Here is a 6,532-nt window from a genome sequence, read left to right as displayed (position 1 = left end):
TAGAGGCTAATTTTGTGCTTCTCAAAATCTTATGTGGATATTTCAAATCTCTCTCAATTTTGTGCAACAATTTACTTGTTAAGTCCCCTACTTCAAAAACTTGTTTTCAAGTATACATGGTCAAATATGACATCACGTCATACTTTTTTGTGAAGTGCCCAAAATGGTAAAAAAAAAGAAAAAAGTAAGATCAATAGGTGTGCACTAAGTCATCTTTATTGCTATACTAATGTGGCATCACATAATTAGTTGCTTTTCAAAATTTAGAAATTTTTTTTTTGAGAATAAGCATTGACATAACACTTTAAATGTATCGGAATAACATGCATTTGAATCCCTCACCACTTTAGGTTCCTTTCACCTATCACGTGATGTTTCTTGGTTCCTGATGTATTAGGAGCTATAATTGTGATTTGTCTAAAGGTTTAGTACCAAAAAACCTTATAGATGTGATTAGGAGTTACAATTGCGATATTTGGAGTAGGGAAGATATTTATCGATATTACCGCAAATCTTTTTGCAGTGGCTTCAACCCAAACTATTTAACTACAATTTTTTTATCTAGGCAAAAAAAATGTCAAGCCCTTTCAAATGTTGAAACAATCAACTTTTGATATTAGAAGACAATGTGAAAATTTCACTCAAAGAGAGTTTATTCACTATATATACTTAAATATATTGTATATTTGATTGTGATACAAAACTTTTTCAATAAGCATGCTTAAAAATCAAAGTTTACAAAGCCTTCGTTTGTAATGATGGCTTTATTGTGAATCCTACAAAAAAATGTGTGCTTAGAAGCTTATCTCTAGACCATCAAGTTCTATAATCAACAAAGGAAGTGGCAAATTCATACTTAAAGTCGGGGACTTGTAATTGGAGATCTATCATGTTGTTTCACGAGATGACAACCAAAGCCTTAACCATGCAAATCAAGCATCTCCTTTCAATTTTGATTTGACTTCAACAAACTAGGTTTATCCAAATCAGCTATATTTTGGACAATGTCATTATTCTTCAAGAAAGCATGAAATGGGCAATGCAAATCAAACCAACAAGTTCTCTTCGTAAAAGGTTTTTTTAAGGTCTTTGACACAATTGAATGGCGTTTTATTCTTGCTATATGCTCAAAGTACATGACTTTGAATCCAACTTCATCAAATTGCCCCAAGTGCTCTTTGTTGATGCATTTGTTTGCTCGCCTCAACATTATGGAATCCAATTTGAGTAGTTCAGATTGTTTATGAGGTAGGGTTGCTCTCTTACACCCTTGCTCTTGTGTTAGTTGTTGAGGGTTTTGGTTGTCTTCTTGCTAACTTCATCTCACAAGAAGTTAAAGGGACATCTCTCCTTGAAAAACCTTCTCAATAGTTATTCAAACGTCACCTTGCAAATGATTCCTTCCTCATGCTACTTGAAGAAGAATATAACATTGTCCAATCTTTTAAACAACTTGACACTTTTTGCTTGACTTCAGGCTTCAACATTCAGTGGAATAAAACACAATTTTTTAGATAGCCTTCGATTCATCAAGTTGGGTTAAGTCATTTGGCTAGAAGTCAATCAATTATGGGAAATTTTAAGTTTCTAGGCATTCCCTTTGTGTTCCAAGCATATTAGTCCATTTTGTAGCAATATGCTATTAATAGAATTGAGAAAAAGCTAGCGTACTTTCTTACCAAATTATTTTTTGTGGTACAAGGATTTTGAATTTGCACCATAGTTCTTTTGGTTGTGGATGCTTATTTCTCCTCATGTTGGACACTTTCTATGATATCATATCACAAGCTTATCAAGATGTTGTAAGTTTTCTTCATGAGACTTGTATTGCTTGCCAAGATTCTAGTGGTCTAGATCTTATTAATGCCAATAAAAAGGTATGTATTGCTTCATGCATTAACAAAGCATGGAATCTAGAGACAATATTCAGCTCCTAGGAATCCTCAACAAAATGGAGTGGTAGAAAGGAAGAACCGGGCTGTTCTAGAGATGGCAAGAACCATGTTGAAGCAAGCTCAGTTACCAAATATGTATTGGAGAGAAGCCTATCTAACAACAATATACATTTTGAACATAACTCGGATCAGACCAAGGACTACAAAGACACCCTATGAATTGTGGAAAGGAAGAGTGACATAAATTAGGCACCGCAAAATTTTGGAAGCAAACTACATCAAAAAGACGTTTTTAAAAAAAGGTTTGATTCTAGATCGGATGAAGGTATTTTTCTTGGCTATTTTATGACAATCAAAGCATACATATGCTATAGCAAAAGATTAAAGATCTAGTTGTCCAAAGTGTCAGTGTGACTATTGATGAAACAATACAATCAATTGAGATTCTGGATGAAAATGACAAGGATTAACCAATCTGTAGAAGTGATGAAGCTTCAAGAAGTGAATAAAAAATTATAAGTACTAAGACTTAGGCAAAGTATGTGCAGAAGAATTATTTCAAAAATTTGATCACAGAAGGTTAAAGCTGTGGTGTTCAGACCCGAAGAAGAACATAGAAAGCAACTGAACGGGTGCATTTTTTCTTATTATAAAAAATTGAACCAAAATCTTTTTCAAAGGTGAGCAAAGAGAAAGGTTGGCTAGATGCTATGGAGGAAGAGCTATCTCATATTAAGAAGAATGAAACATGGGAATTGGTTGCAAGACCTAAAGACAAGAATGCTATGTACCAAATGGGTCTTTATAAATAAGTTGAATGAAGAAGGAAAAGTGATCCGAAATAAGGCCAAACTAGTATGCAAAGGATATGCTCAAGTTCAAGGAGTGGATTTTGAGGAGATATTTGCTCCTGTGTCAAAATTAGAGGCTATAATATTGTTTTTGGCATTATCAACATTCAATAATTTCAAGGTGTATTAGATGGATGTTGAATGGAGAGTTAGAGGAAGAGGTCTACATTGAACAACATGAGGGTTTCAATGTTCAGACAAACTAGACTTTGTGTGTAGATTGAAGAAGTCTTTTTAAGGATGCAAGCTCCAAGAGCATGATATTCTAGATTGGATAATTATTTGCACTAGCAAGGCTTCAAGAGAGGTAGTGTTGGCAACAATATATATATAATCAAAAGGTGACATTATGCTCATGAAATTATCTTTGGAGGAAGCAATAATGTCATGTGTAAGGATTTCTAGGATGCAATGCAGGATTTTGAAATGTCAATGCTTAGCGAGCTATCATTCTTTCTTGGTTTATAGGTTTCTCAGTAAGAAAAAGGTATATTCATTTCTCAAACCAAGTACATAAAGGAAACATTCAATAAGTTCAAAATGGAAGAGTACAAACTGGTAAGTACACCTATGATTATTGGGTTTAAGTTGAGAAAAGATGATGATTTTGATTCGGCAAATCCAACCATGTACATGTTAATGATTGGTAGTTTGTTATATGTGATTGTACTGAGACTGGATATCATGCAGGTAGTTGGTATGTTTGCTAGGTTTCAAGTAGCACCTAAGGAAACTCATGTCAAGGCAGTAATAAAGATTTTTTTATACCTAAAAGCAATAATAGATTTTGGTTTGTGGTATCCCAAGAGTGAGAAGTTCAATTTGACTGCATACACTAATGTAGATTGAGTTGAATGCATAGATAACCAGAAAAGAACAAGTGGTGGAGCATTCTTTCTTGGTGATAGTCTTGTATCATAGTTGAGAAAAAAACAGGACTCAATGTCCCTGCCTACAATAGAAGCATAATATATTGTAGTAGTTTCCCATTGCACCCAAGTATAATGCATGAAGCAAAATTTGAAGGAGATGAAGGTAGAATTTGATGAGCCTTTTCCAATTCTTTGTGACAACACCAATAAACATTTCAAAGAATAATGTGATGCATTCAAGGACAAAACATATTGCAATTAATTATGATTTTCTGAGAGAGAAGGTTGTAGACAAAGACGTGAAGCTAGAGTATGTTGAAAACAAGGAGCGGATTGAAGACATTTTCACAAAATCGCTTCCTAAGGAGACTTTTGACTATCTCTAGAAGAAGTTGGGCGTGGCTTATCATTGCTCTTTAATCAAGAGGAAGTACAAGTTGAAGGGGAGTGTTGACTCCCTATCACAAGTAGATTTGGTGGCCCTCCAGAGTGTTTCAATACATGTTGGCCATGAATAGAGAGATTAGACAAGTTGATTAAGTGAGGAATCAAGGGGGGTCTATCGAGATGAAAGGGATCTAGATTGTGCAGTGAGAATTTGATCTTTGTCATTGATGTCAAAGGGGGAGAATGGAACTCAAAATGATAAGGGAGAATAGCTAGATAGGGGAGAACCCGATCCTAACATATTAGATTTGTGTTGGTGTGACAACAACATTTTGTTGTTAGCCATCAATGAAAAATGGGGAGATTGTTGGACATATGTTGTCATTGATGTCAAAGGAGTGTTGTCTATAATGTCAAAAGAGTGTCAGATATATTAGTCAGTTCTATAATTGATGCAATGGCATTTGAAAGAATGAAGAATGCAAAATTATGTCATGTCATCTCGAAACATCTTGAGTTGTAGGCGTACATTGGCTAGCTATGTTAGTGGAATCAGTTATGGTTTATTTATAATATCATCTTCCATCTATTCCCGTCAATACAGGTGATTCGAAAGCTTGACCCAAAATGTACGTGCTAAGTTATTTAGATAGTGAGCTTGTTTTCGTAACTTGTTATATTTTGCATTCCTTCACAGTTGCAAGTTATGACACACGGTTTAAAATAAGAGCATTCCTTCACATATTACATCATATTTTAGAGTTTTCGGAGTTGACATTTAGCATACAAAGTTTTTGTAGTGATAAAAGGGTCACTATGCTAGTTAATCAGGTATGTCGCTATTCTAGTTTGATGCGACAAAGTTTTGTAGCACTTGTGTGTTCACCAGAGGTTGCGTGGATGACCATTGGGACTATATAAGGTTACGTTGAGAATCGTATAACATATTTTTTCTTGTGAAGTAGAATATGGGCTTTTGGATCTGGCCTATTACACGTTTTGACACATTTTTAAAGGAATATTCTTGGCTGATTTGCAGATGGATTAATCCTGTTGTAGCCTAGCATAAGAATGTAATTGCAAATGTAATGCATATATATAGTGATATAATATTTGTCTTGAGTTGTAGTCGTAGTTGAAAAGTAATACAGTTAGGGCTTCAATGAAATTATTTGATATGTTTAATGGGCAAAGTTGAGGATGATGTAATGTGGGTTGCATTCGAATCAATTTACAGTTTCATCATAATATTATATGCAGTGTGGGAGTGATCTGATTTATGAAAACCAGATTACAATACCTGGTGTGATACCTGCGGTATTGTAGATTTCAACACAAAAATTGACAACAAGAAGATTGCAAACCAAAAACTGTCTCCATTCTATTCAAAATTGGAGTTTATACAAGTCGAATGTATCCCAAGGGTCACACAAATCCCTTGGAATTGAAACGAAGAGTCACCATAATGTTTATTACAATTAAACTACTAAAACTATCAAAATTATCAAAAAAAAACTAAATATAAAATTTCAGTCCACTTTGAGGAGGCATAACTTTCTCATCCTAGCTCCGAATTACAAACCGTTTGATGCGTTGGAAAGGTATTCAAATAATCTAGAACCAAATTTTGGAAACATCAATGATGAGACACCATATTTGTCCAAAAATGCACCGAAGACCCTCAAAATTGCAATTTACTAAAACATAGAAAATTTTGAAAAAATTAGATTTCAATATTTTCCCAATTTAATCCTGATCAGGGAGAGTGTCTTAGGGTTGATCATTTGAAGCACGAGGTTTTTAGTTTTGAAGGTTCGCATATCATATCTTTGTATTTCAGTAGGACTAGTGTCTTACCTATCGAGTTGGTGCTTAGATCTTTGTGTTAGGGATTGGTGTCACTAGTAGATTGGTGCTTGCAAACATAATTAGGGATTAGTGTCTTTGGTAGGTTGGTTCCTACTTAATGTTGTAAGTGATTAATTATTTTTTTGAGGTTGGATTTGGGTAGTAGATCCAAGCAACTATTCTCATCATGGTTTTTCCCATCTTGGGTTTCCACATATATTTGGTGTTCTTTGTATGGATGTGTCTTATGTGTTGCCTAATTGCTACATCATTAAGAAGATTTGTATGATCTACGTTGATATTTTAAGGTTCATGTTTGGAGATTTTATTAATGACACTTAGTGTTTATTTAAAATTGAAATTTGGATATACTGATTCATCCCTCCCTCTTATTATATTGCACCCTTGAATAAAATTCTAGTAAATCCATGTCATTTGTAATACAATGCTATCTCAATTCATGAAGTTCATAAATTTTTTGAAACAATCACATTCTTTTAGAATACATTCATCTACTGTATATTTCTTTTCACTATAGTCACATTAAATTTTTCATTGATTTGAAAACATGATTAAAACGAGCAAAAAATAATGCATAATAGATAAATTAAAATCAAGCCCAGCCAAAAGATAACCCCTTTAGGTGACAACCTGTTTTAGTTATCAATTAGAATGTTTG

Source organism: Cryptomeria japonica, chromosome 5, assembly GCF_030272615.1.
Source record: "Cryptomeria japonica chromosome 5, Sugi_1.0, whole genome shotgun sequence".
Classification (NCBI taxonomy): domain Eukaryota; kingdom Viridiplantae; phylum Streptophyta; class Pinopsida; order Cupressales; family Cupressaceae; genus Cryptomeria; species Cryptomeria japonica.
Note: the sequence above shows the minus strand (reverse complement) of the source record.